The sequence below is a fragment of the Lathyrus oleraceus genome, chromosome 2, assembly GCF_024323335.1.
Source record: "Lathyrus oleraceus cultivar Zhongwan6 chromosome 2, CAAS_Psat_ZW6_1.0, whole genome shotgun sequence".
Lineage (NCBI taxonomy): Eukaryota > Viridiplantae > Streptophyta > Magnoliopsida > Fabales > Fabaceae > Lathyrus > Lathyrus oleraceus.
In genome coordinates this window covers 338,230,920-338,244,885 of record NC_066580.1, presented here as the reverse complement: position 1 = coordinate 338,244,885, position 13,966 = coordinate 338,230,920, and positions in this window count along the sequence as shown.

The following is a 13,966-nucleotide window of genomic DNA, read 5'->3' as shown; positions in this document are numbered from 1 at the left end:
ACTCCCCCATTCAGCAGACGCTCCTTCACAACCAGCAATGGTGTCTGGATCTCATCAACATCTACCACCAAATCCAGGGCCTCCTTACCTTCCACATTATTCACCCTGGGCCTACCATGTTGAGGCATAGGGTTGTTCACAACATTCGGAACAGGAGCAAAATTGATTGTTTTAGCGTCAATCAAGTCCTGGACCTTATGATGAAAAGCCCGACAATTCTCAATATGGTGCCCCGGTGCACCAGAATGGAAGTCACAACGAACGTTGGCATCATACCCAGCAGGTATCTTCGTCAACGGCCCCATAGTACGCAACTCAACAAACCCCAATCTGAGCAATTCGGGAAGCAACTCAGCGTATGTCATAGGTAACGGGTCGAAGCGACGATCCGGCATTCTCTGTCTCGGCTGAAATGGACGTTGCTGTTGTTGTTGTTGTGGTGGTGGTTCTCTTTGTTGTTGCTGTTGACATTGTTGAGGTGCTGGGATAGTTACAGCAGCAACCTGACGATAATGTCCGCTATTCATATTTCTTCTGTGTTGCACAGCATTGGTCTCTCCCTCTCTTCTTCTGGGTGCCCCAGAAAATGGCTTCTTTGAAGATGAAGAACCAACATCCTGAATCTTTCCAGCTTTAATGAGACTCTCTGTCCTCTCTCCACAAATCACAACGTCAGAAAAGCTACCAAACGGACAACTTCCCATCCGATCCATAAACACTCCTTGTAATGTTCCAATAAACATATCGGTCAACTCCTTCTCCAGCATCGGAGGTTGCACCCTTGCAGCTAATTCCCGCCATCTCTGGGCGTACTCTTTGAAACTCTCTCCAGATTTCTGACATAAGCTCTGTAACTGAGTTCGGCTCGGAGCCATATCCATATTATGCTTGTATTGCCTCAAGAAGGCTTCACCCAGATCTCTCCAACTTCTGATAGATTCTCTTTTCAACTCCATGTACCAATCCAAGGAAGCTCCAGACAAGCTATCCTGGAAGAAGTACATCCACATTTTCTCATCATCTGTGTAGGCAGAGATCTTTCTGAAATAGGCCTGCACATGGGTGCGAGGACAAGAAGTACCGTTGTATTTATCAAAAGATGGCGCCTTGAACTTATAGGGAATTCTCAGCCCATCCACCAAACCCATATTTGTAACATCAAACCCCAAAGAGTTCTGACACTCCATGGCTCTGATCTTCTCATCTAGGGCATCAACCCTCCTATCCCTTTCGTCAGTTCTTCCCACAGCGTCTTCATCCTCACTGAGGAGAGTAAACATATCCTCCTGCCTATCAACCAATGGAGCAGGATTACGGACCAGAGCACGGACCACTCTGGCATTAGCAGTCTCTGGAGCAATAGGCTGACCGTTGATTCTGATACCCCTTAACTCATCACCCATAACATAGTTGTTGATGGGAACAGTAGTAGTAACCTTGTCATTGACTGGGCCTCCCTCTGGCAAAGCATGGTTGACCGGTGGAATTGCAGCTTCTTGTCTCTGGACTAGGGCTCGAAGTTCTTCTTGACCTTGCGCAACCCCTTGCATCATATGCATGAACTGGGCCATGTTAGCCCTCATCTCTGCTAACTCAGCTTGCACTTGATCCATATTCCTCTGTTGATTCAACCTCGTAGCATAGCGGTGCGGTCGTTGATCAGCAATCCTGCCTGAAACAGGAACCAAAATGAGAAGTCTCGTTCAAGAACACCTGTAATGCAAGAATGATATGTGTATGATGCTAATGATGCGTATGATGCACATGATATGTTCATTCCTCAGGCATTCAAAAGCCTAATTCATCTTTCAAAAGATGGCAACCTACAACAATGAACAACACAGAAGCAGACTACACAGGATAATAATCACAAGGTGAAACATCAACAATCTCATCTATAGATATGAGTAATAAAGGTCATACAACAATATTCAGACAAAGATCCAAATGATAAGAGTACAAGGAATCCCATCCAACAACCCTGGAGGTGATTCTCAATATAAACAACAGATACAAGCTAAGAAAGATGTCCTCCAAGAATGAGCATCTTCAGATACTGGCACTGGTCTATCAATAGGTCACATTCTGAACACTCAGGCAGAGGAGTGAGCTTCTCCTTCAATTGTCTTCTGAGCTCTACAACTTCTCCTCCAAGCTGGTTCTCTGATGCATGTCTCAAGTCTACCTCCTTCTTCAATTGGATGTCTTTGTCCCTCAGCTGCTTTTCCAGGTCTCTTATCTTATTCTGATAATTGGCTTCCGCTCTTTACAACCTTAGACACTCACGGTGTTCTTCATTCAACATTGCTTCTATCTCCTCATAAGACCTCTTCTTGCTTCTCAATCTGCTAGCATCTTCACCTTGCACTCCTTTGAGCTTGTGAGCCAAGTTCAACTTATCGGCTTTGGCTTTGTAAAGCTCCATCTGGATATCTTGTTCCTTTTCTTTCAACCGACGATTCTCCATCAAGGCTTGCTTATAATACTCAGCAGACACACTCTTAGCAAGGATCAAAGGTGGTTGCTCTTGCAAAGGCTCCATCCTATCATAGGGTAACAACAAAGTCTCAACTCTACTCTTGACCCAATCAATGTAATCAGGCATAGCAACTGCAAACTTCTTCCCTAACACAACTCCATCCTTGACACCAATGGTCTTCCAAGCTCTTCCCACTTGCTCCAACCTAGCAGGGTCACTCCGTTTCTCAAAATGCACACTCTCTGCTATCTCAGCATCTAGTGGTCTTCCATTCATAACAAATCCCAACTAGCGAAGAGAAAGAACCAGATTGTAATTGATGCAACCCTTATTCCCTATGAGTGGCACATTACGTAACTCCCCACAACTCATGATAACATTACGCACATTCAACCTGTAAGCTTGCCATCTGATATCATAGGAAGTGAGAGACATAATCCTCTGAGTCCACTTATGAGTGTTCTGAGCATCCACAAAAGGTCCACTGGTTGGCAACAAGAACAAGAACCATCTAAGTAGCAACGGGAGACAACACCTGATAGCTCCACCATTACCATGCCTATTGTGTATAGCATAGTAAGTGTCAGCTAACAAGGTAGGAATCGGGTTTCCTCTGATAAAGATAGTAATAGCAGCAAAATCCACAAAATTAGGCATACTCGGGAATAACACAATCCCATAGATCAAAATGGCTAACTGAGCGTTGAAAGCTTCCCAATTTCCCTTCTTTGCTTCCTCTTTAGCCATCCTCACCAGGTACTTCAAAGGCAAACCCACAACATCACCACTCGACTTCCAATTGTCACTCACTTCTTTGATACTCAAATAAAGAGATCTGGAAACAACCCTGAAATCATCCTCCTTTGGAACATCCAAGAAAGGCACCTGGTGCTTGATCGGGACATTCATCAGAATGGAATACTCTTCAAGAGTGGGCGCTAACTGATAATCCTGGAAAGTGAAGCAACGGAGCTCTGGATCATAAAACTGTAGGAGAGTCTGCAACGGTACTGGATCTACCACCATCTTCAACAGTGTCAACAAATCCCCATACTGATCAACAAACACCTTCTGATTACCGCCGGTCACAAGATTGCTCAGCTCTATCAAAGATGTCAATGGCTCACGGTGAAAACTGTAGGTGCACGTCTTCCTCTTCAACTCTGGAACGGATGCCATCTCTCACAGTGAATAGACTCCTGAATGAACCTGAGAAATGATATGCATGAGGAGATTAGCTTTTTTCTTTTTTTTTTTTTTTTTTTATTGCATTATTTTTTTTTGAAAATAAACATGCTATGATGCAAATGATGCAATGACTGGCTGGCTGTGTATCACGGAGCACAGGTTCAAAGTTTCGGCTTGAATTCGGAACCACAAAGTCATCTGAGACCCAAACAATAAGAACTAAGTCACCAACAGGACCCAAGAGTCACCAACAAGTCACCAACAAGTCACCAACGGTACCTGTAAAATGATTCATTCCCTCCCCACTCACGGGTGTCATCTAGGCCAAGGTAAGGTCGAGAGAAACGCAGGATAAATAACCCTTTCATAGAATATCATCATGTACACACCAGATGTATGTACCGATAATACCCCATCAGAGTCTGAACTGCTCGTGATGTCATGTTCCGCTAAGTGGCGCAATACCACCCGCTTCCCATGAATCACTCTATTCCTAGGTATCCTAAAGTTCACTCATAGCCTGGGTATTGGGCCTTTTACCTCTTGTAACTCCCACCCCACAGAGAGACAAACACACAGCCAGCACAGATGAAAATATGATGCATGCATACATAAATGCAAACATAAATGCAAACATAAACAAATGAATGCAATAAATGAAACAGTAAAAGCAACCAAACCCTATCCTAAAGAGCGCTAGGAGTGACTCGCTTAGGGAAGATGGACCAGCAAGAGGTCAACTTCTCGGGATAGTCCCCAGCAGAGTCGCCAATTGTCGCATTACGCGAAACCGGCGGGAAAACGAAACAACAGAGCCGCCACCGTGCGTTATTTATCCCAGAGGAGGGAAAGGAAATGCTCAAAGTAAACCTGGAAAAGACATGGTCTCGCGACCAGAGATTGATGGGATCGGGAGTCGGTTATGCGAAGGGAAGGTATTAGCACCCCTACGCATTTGTCGTACTCGACGGGATCCACGCTCAGAAAGAATAGAAGAAAGGTTGCTAAAGACTGCTCAAACACTGCACACACGCTGGAAATAGACACAGATGAAAGACGAAAGAAAGTAACTCGGCAGGATGTCGCATCCTGGGCCTACGTAGTCTGTCAGACACAGACATCAGAGTCGACGTAGTTCGGGGACAGGGGGGAACGTGCTCACTAGGACGTCGCATCCTATGCATATGTATCTTCTCTGACCGGAGAAGAATCAGAGAACTCGTAGCTCGGCTAACGCACGCCAAACAAAACCAACACAGGAAACTGACTGCCAATCGCTGGACTTACGTCAGACTCCACACAAACAGGCAAACATGGAAACCGAATGCCCATCGCTGGACTTACATCAGACTCCGAACCAACAAACACACACACAGGAAACCAACTGCCAATCGTTGGACTTATGTCAGACTCCAACACAACACAAAGGGTTGGAAAAGAAAAAAGGCGCCCGGAGAGATCAGCTCATCTCCTGCCTACGTACCTCATCTGGTATGAGGATCAGGGCGACGTAGTTCCCCTAAACTGGGAAAGAACTTCTATCCTAACCAGAGACTGGGAAATGACAAACTAGAAGGGAGCCTGACTCGAGCCTAATAATTATCATGTAATCCGCAATGGTCCTAGGTTGAGGTTTCTATCCTAACTTGCACAGGAAGCAAGCTAACCTAAACAGCACAGTCAAACAAACAAGCACAATAAAGCAAGCACACACACTATATGCAAACAGTTTGGGCTCATACAGGGCTAGGCTGTAGAAACAAGCCAACTGGAATGGGGTGTTTTTAGCTCTTAACCCTAACATTGAGAGTTAGGGTGAAGCAGATGAAATAGGAAGTGAGGGTAAGACCTCACAGCTCTTATCCCTGGCCTGGGAGAGCTTGACTCAAAATAGAAAGTGTGGGAGTTCAGAATGTAGGAACTCTTCTCCACAGATGACTGACACTACAAGAGTTTGGGTTTTTATTCACAATGCATCAACACACGGTGTGAGCAAGAGGAATGACACACTGAGTAGCAGGGGATGGATTACACATCTCTTTTATCTTCCAATTGCCTCTTAAGAGGACTTTACCTGCTTGGCACAAAATTAAACATCCACAAACATTGCCTCTTAAGGAGGGCTTCAGACAGGTGCCTACCAATAACAGTAGGTCTTCCAGACTACATGAAGATCAAGGAATTATACCTCAGTGGTATGCAAACCACAAGCAATGCCAAGCAAGTTCAAATGAACTTAAAGCAACTTAGGTACCTGTGGAAACAGCTAAACCAATCAGCACATTACTCAGACAAACAGATAACAGTCAATAAGCAACAGATAATCCCAATGTACAATATGTGTAAACCATAAGGCAAACACAAATGAGTTAGCATCAACCTACGAAACACACAATATTAGTAATCAAAAGCAAACACCAATATTCACATGATGAAGCATCATCAACTATGGAACTTGGATGCTTAAACTTGAAATCAAATTTCAAATGTAAGCAACAAACCACTAGGTCGAAGCCTAGGGTCAAAGATGGAGAAAGAATTCAAAACAGGAGCTGAAATTTAACATAAAGCAACTTCAAACACATATTGACAAGTCCTAAAAAGGCTCACATCAAAATCAATCACCAAATGCATTTCATGATCAAAAGAAGTCCAAGACAATTTCAAAGCTCATATGTGGTCATCATTAATGAAAAATTCAAAACAAAACAGAAATGATGCAAAATAATCTGGGAAAGTTCATGAACATTCAAGACATCCATAACATCCATCACACAAAAAATCAGAACCATTAGAGATCATTTGGCATGGAAATCAAATTGCACAAGTTGGACAATCAAAGGTGTGACACAAATTGTCAAACCAAGTTGGCACATGCATAAAACAGAAATGGAGCCTGGGAAAAATGTCAAACCAAAGCCAAAATGTCCATTAATTTGTCTAGAATCAGCATGCAAAATTTCACATTCATTGGATTAAAATCAAGCATTTCACAAAGAGATAAGCAAGGCAAGGTCACAATTAGACATATGATCAATCAACCTAGCACCAATTAATTTCCAGCCATGCACAATTTTCCAATTCATGATCATAAAAAACTAGACAAAATAAGGAGCATTTTTCAAAAAATTGGGGATCAATTGGAGCATTTTTCCATTTTATATGATTTTTTGAAGGTGGCATAAAATTTGGAAATCAAAAGTAACCAAAGCATGGAAAAGGGAGGGAAACATGTGAAAATGTAAAACAATTTGAGTAAAGCGCTCGGCCAGGATCGAACCTCAGCCAATTTCAAATGTAGTGCGCTCACCAAAACGACACCGTTTTGGTCTTAAAACCCTAAGCGCTGGAAAACCCAGAATTTCGTAGCAAACGCATGAAGAAACCGTAGCTAAAACGTAGCAAACTCGTGGCTAACTATGATCTTCATCTTCTTCAAGATGAAGACGATGAAGTTCATATCCAGAATTCCAGATTTCCAGAAAAAACTCCAGAAATCACAAACAATAACATCATTCAACCGGTTTTTTCATGGTGAGCACGGATCAAGCAATGAATCAATCAAAAACATCATATATTATTCAAATCGAAGAAATCAAAATTGAACACTCAAACTTCAAACACTCATATCTTCATGAATAATGCACCATTTTACTTGATTTTTTCACCAGAATTCTCAATAACACGAGATCTACACAAACATACACATGGAATTGAGAATTATGAGAATAAAAAATCCTACCTCTTGAAGGGAAGATTCGGGTTTGGCTTGTTTCAAGGTTTGTGATGGTCCAAAAATCCTCTACAATGCTTGGCGAGATGATTAATGAAAAGATTGAAGCTCCAGCACGTGTGGTTCCAGCTCAATTTGAAAATTCCATTAATGCTTCAAGCTTCATGTATGGTCAAATATAGCACGAATTGCTCCAAGTTCACGTCCAATCTTGCTCAGAAACACCTCATGATCATGATTCCAGCAAGAGAAATGGCTTTGATGTGAGAAAAATGAAAGTTCTTGTTGAGAGAAAAATTTGAAAAGTTTCTATATCTAGATCTGAAAAATGTGTTAATGCCAAATGCAGTTGTGATTAACAATATATATATGTCTTGCTAATGATACTGAAAACATGTTTAAGCCAAAGCCAAGTGAGATTAGCAAGTTGTAAGGTGTATGTACACAATTGGATTTTCACCTTATGCCCTTCATGCATGCGTGAACAGTGCCCAAAGCTGGCCCAAATTCATTTAAAATAAGCCCATGCACACTTTGGAATGGATATTTCATGCATGTGATCACCCAAATTGATTTTGATAAATTTCTCTTCAAAAATAGTATGCATGGGCATGTCATCATATGTCCAAGTTTCATGCAATGTAATGAGATATTTGGAAAGTGCATGTCATGATGAGAGTAATGCAAAAAGAACCACCAAATTTGGAGTCTTGGTTCACAAGTTATGCTCATTTGAATTTTCAAGCACCCTTTGTCAAGACTTGATCATAACTTCTCAACCACACATCATAAATCCATGATCTTGGACTTTTTGGAAATGGGAGAGAAATATCTTCAACTTTCATGTTGGACAAAATTCCATTTGAAGATTCTTTGATGTTGGAAAGTTGAGTTGAAGTTGGTCCAAAACTTGCCATTTTTGGAAACTTCCAAATTACAGGTCATTTTCCATTTTTGGAAACTTTTGATCTGGCTTCAAATCCTTCAAGATGGATGTTAGACATGATGAATAAACCTCTTTGGGACATGAATGAGGTGTTGAAAATCATTTCCCACCTCCAAATCCTCAATTGACTTTCTGTTGACTTTCTAGGACCTCTGATGACTTGATCATGCACTGTGGACTTCTGAGCCTCAACCATTGGCCAACTTGCATCAAAATGATCCTTGGGTCATGTAAACTCATTGGAACCACCATAGGGCCTTTATCTCATGGAAAAACCCTTGCTCTCTTGCACAGATGGATCCTCCTGACCAGTCTCAGTTGACTGAAAACCATGAACTATGCAATGTGAAATGCAATGTTAATGACCTAAAAATGAAATGAATGTACAAATGGGGAGGTGCAAATTTGAGGTGCTACAGCATGTACTTCCTGAGACGCTTAGCAGCCCATGTGAGTGCACAACAAGTCTTCTCGGGTAGTGAATATCTGGTCTCACAATCATTAAATTTCTTGCTCAAATAATAGATGGCATGCTCTTTTCTACCAGTCTCATCTTGTTGTCCCAATACACAACCCATGGATTCATCGAGCACGGTTAGATACATGATGAGAGGTCTTTCTTCGGCAGGGGGTATTAGAATCGGTGGCTCTTGCAAGTATTCCTTGATTTTATCAAAGGATATCTGACAATCCTCATTCCACTCCACACCTTGATTCTTCCTCAGAAGCTTGAATATTGGTTTGCATGTTGCAGTGAGGTGAGAAATAAACCTGGCGATGTAATTTAGTCTCCCTAAGAAACCACGAACCTCCTTCTCAGTCTTTGGTGCAGGCATGTTCTGAATGGCTCGAACCTTGTCAGGATCTACTTCAATTCCCTTTTGGCTTACAATAAAGCCTAAAAGCTTCCCAGATCAAACCCCAAATGTGCATTTATTAGGATTAAGTCTCAACCTAAACTTTCTCAAACGAGTGAATAGTTTCTCCAGGTTGGTGATGTGCTCTTCTTCTGTTTGGGATTTGGCAATCATGTCATCGACATATACCTTAATCTCTTCATGAATCATGTCATGATAGAGAGTCACCATGGCACGTTGATATGTTGCCCCAGCGTTTTTTAAACCAAATGGCATTACTTTGTAATAAAAGGTGCCCCAAGGAGTAATGAACGTGGTTTTCTCCATGTCTTCGGGATCCATTTTAATTTGGTTGTACCCTGAGAAACCATCCATGAAGGAAAACACGGAAAACTGAGTTGTGTTATCCACCAGTACATCAATGTGAGGTAACGGGAAATCGTCTTTGGGACTAGCTCTGTTTAAGTCTCGGTAGTCTACGCATATGCGGACTTTTCCATCTTTCTTCGGCACCGGTACAATGTTGGCAACCCATTGTGGGTATTTAGCGACTTCCAGGAAACCAGCGTCAAACTGCTTTCTCACCTCTTCTCTGATCTTGAGAGCCATATCAGGTCGCGTCCTTCTTAGCTTTTGTTTGACAGCAAGGCATTCTTCTTTAAGGGGAAGCTTGTGGGTCACGATGTCAGTGTCTAATCCGGGCATGTCTTGGTATGACCAAGCAAACACGTCGTCATATTCGTGGAGGAGCTCTATCAATCTTGTCTTCACTGTATCTTGAAGCGCTGCGCCTACCCTTACTTCTCTCTTATCTTCTTCTGTCCCCAGATTGATAACTTCAACGTCTTCCTGGTGTGGTTGAATAACCTTTTCTTCTTGCCTGAGTAATCTGGCCAACTCTTCAGGGAGTTCGCAATCTTCCCCCACTTCGTCTTCAGCTTGGTAGATTGGAAAATCAAAGTCATATTGGACCATAGCAGTGTTGTTATCAATAGTCTCGGTGGTGTTTCTGCATGTTATGATTTATGCAGTTTATTTAGAAAGTGTGTGCATAAAAAATTGATTGCCATTTTCGTAAATAGATCAAAACGAAAGAAAAGGAACAAAAATTTGAATGCAAAACGTCATTTCATTAATGATAAAAACTCTTGAAAAAGATAAAGGAGGCCCTACAACATGCCACTGTGCCTTGGGCAGAGCACAGGGTTTTGTCTAAAAATGATAAAATTACTTTTGAAATATTTGGGGAACTTCCACAGCCTTCCAGTTTGTTAGTTCTTCATTAGGTGCGGCTTGACGCATCCAGCTGGACACCCCCTCCTTGCGGTCTTCTTCACTGATCATTGCCACCTGCTTGCCAAAGATGTGGTCAGCGCTGGTGAACGTTTTCTCCACATAAGGAATCTTCTCTTTGTCAGATTGGCTACCAGCTTTGTCTGATGATGGGTCATACCCCAGGCCAAACTTGTCTCATTTCTCTTTCACTTCCACCACTTTGCCCCAGTCTTGTGCATCTTCACTTTCCATAACAGCTTTTGCTCCCTGCCATGAGGCCATGGGTGGTCCTGATTTTGGGACCTCCAAGGTTTGTTGAATAGTCATCATGTTCACTACTTCCAAGGATTGGAAGGGTGTCTCAGTGATTTCCCCATCCACCTCGATATATCGAAAAGATGTTAAGTGACTGACCAAGATATCTTCTTCTCCTCCAACCATAATCATTTTGTCATTTGTGATTAATTTTAGTTTTTGATGTAGAGTGGAGGTGACAGCACCTGCGGAGTGAATCCAGGGTCTCCCGAGTAAGCAACTGTAACCAGGATGTATATCCATGACCTGGAATGTAATATTAAAAATTGTTGGACCTATCTTGGTTGGTAAGTCAACCTCTCCTATTACTGCTCGCCTTGAGCCATCAAATGCTTTTACGATTAGGGTGTTGGGCTTCATACTTATACCTTCTACTGGAAGCTTTATCAAAGTCGTCTTTGGCATGACGTTCAAGGAGGAACCTGTGTCTACCAACACCCTTGACAATATAGTATCCATGCACTTCAAGGAGATATGAAGAGCCTTGTTATGGTTCTTTCCTTCAATCGGTAGTTCGTCATCATTAAAACCCAAGAAATTTCCAGTAGTCACACAAGCTATCACGTCATTAAACTGTTCTATTGTTATGTCCTTGGTGATATGAGCGGCGCTCAATACCTTCAACAGTGAATTCCTGTGTGCTTCGGAGTTATGTAGGAGAGATAACATGGAAATTTTGGAAGGTGTTTGGTTTAGCTGGTCCACCACCTTGTAATCGCTTTTCTTGATTATTTTCAAAAACTCCTCAGCCTCCTCACGAGTGACACCAGCTTTAGAAGACAGGTGCATGTCTTGCATCCCCTGATTAGGAATGGGGATCTGGACAACAACCTCCTTCCCTTTAGCTCTCTCAGAAGTATCAGCAGTTCTTGGTGCGAACACTCGGCCACTGCGCACCATTCCTGTTGGCCCCACAATTGAAGTGACATTTGGTTCGTTAATCATTAAAGGTTTATCTTCCTGCCCCTGCTTAAATGCTCTGGGCTGGTATATCCATGGGACTGCCTTCTCATCTTTACATTCGAATGATGTTGGGAACTCTATCACCAACGGGCTTATAGGTATTTCTACTTTGACCTCATCATAGGATATCTACCACAGCTATCTCTTCCTGACGCTTGCTCTTGACACGGTAAGTTATCTGTAACTCCCCTCGATCCAGCATTTGTTGTATAAAACTCCTTAACTCTTCATTATTCTCTTCCTTAACCAGCTCTTCCAGGATCAGACCACTCTTCAGCAATTGTGCTCCTATCATGGTGATAGGCGTTTGAATCTCTTCAACCTTACAGATCAGTCTGCCTTCATCACTCTCCTCAATGGTACTGACGGAAGCATCCTTATGCGTCGGCATAGGGTTGGTATTCACGTTCGGGCGTCTTGGAGTGAAAGAAACGACCTTGGCTTCGATCAAGTCTTGTACTCGATTCTGAAATGCGAAACAGTTTTCCAAAGTATGACCATGTGCTCCCATGTGAAATTCACAATGGGCATTAGCGTCGTATCCAGGTGGATACGAAAAAACAGCTGGTTTTAATTCCCTCAATGTTAGAAGGCCCTCCTTCTGCAGATATGGGAATATCTGACTATAAGGTACTGGTAGAGGGTCAAGTTGTCTTCTTGGAGGTCTTGGCTTAAACTGTCTTGGTGGTGAGGTATTTTGTTGATGATGATGTTGTTGATGTTGTGGTTGATACATTTGTTGTTGCTGCATCGGCTGTTGATAAGGTATAGGTACCACGGCGGCGACTTGACCATATGAAGCTTGTTGCTTCCCTTTGTAGTTCCTGGATATGGCGTTTGTTTCACCTTCTCTTTTCTTTGGGAAGCCTCCAGAATATTTCTTTGGTGCGCTAGATGCTGTCACTGCTCCAGGAATTTTTCCATCCCTCAACCCCTTCTCTATGCGGTCTCCAATCGTGACGAGATGTGCGAAGTCAGATGCGGCACTGCTCACTAATCGATCAAAGAATGGGTCCTTCAAGGTGTCCACAAATATACCGGTCATTTCCTTCTCAGACAATGGTGGCTCTACCTGAGCAGCCAACTCTCTCCACCGCTGGGCATATTCTTTGAATGACTCACTCTCCTTCATAGCCATCCCCTGCAACTGCATTCGGTCGGGTGCCATATCTAAGTTGTATTTGTACTGACGGAGAAATGCATCAGCCAAATCCTCCCAACTTTGAATTCGGCCCTGTTCTAAACTCATATACCATCTCAGAGATGCTCCACTCAAACTGTCTTGGAAACAGTGTACGAGTAGTTTGTCATTTTCGGTATGAGCAGCCATTTTCCTGAAATACATCACCAAGTGACTTCTTGGACAAGTCTGTCCTTTGTATTTCTCGAAATCAGGGGTTTTAAATTTAGCCGGGATGACTAAATTCGATACCAAACGCATGTTCATGGCAGAAGCATCGAAGATGTTGTTTCCTTATATGGCTTTGATTTTCTTTTCCAGGGCACGGAGCCTATCTACAGCAGGATCTGAAAGCATCTTGGGCTTTGGTTGGTAGGGCATATAGAATGCATCATACTGATCATCTCCAATCTCGGATCCATGATGAGTAGACGTATCAGAAGGTTCTGCACGATCTCCTCCTACCAGTATCTGAACTAATCTCTTCTTGGTGGGGACGTAACTTTCGTCTTGGGGATTCGGACCTGGCACGCCATCATTCCTTTTTGCCCTAGCTTCTTCCTCCTCGCTCCTCTCTCTCTGAGCGATTGCAAGCATTGTTTCCAACAGCTGATCCATCTTCTCCTGGATCGTATTGATGTTTGTCCTCATGGTAACCTGGTTGGCCTCCACTTGTTCTAATGTCATCTTGTATTTGCTTCGCGTCTCGTACCGGTGTCGATTAGTCAGTGTGGCTGGATAAAGGGTAAAAAGGTTGGGTAAGTTTTTGATTTTCATGAAGTGTGATGCATAATGAAGATGCGAATGTTATGCATATTTTATTTCCAGGGATTCATTCGAGTTTCATTAGTCGTTAGTAATTCGAAGAAACAAAGAAAATACTTATAATAGCAATAATGGAGTAATTTTTAAACGTCATTCATTCCAATACATAACATAGAGATCCAAAAAAGTCATAGTTCAAAAGTACATTTGTTAAAGGAACAAAATACAAGACATAAGCAAATTAAACAGCCGGCTTTCTGGCCTG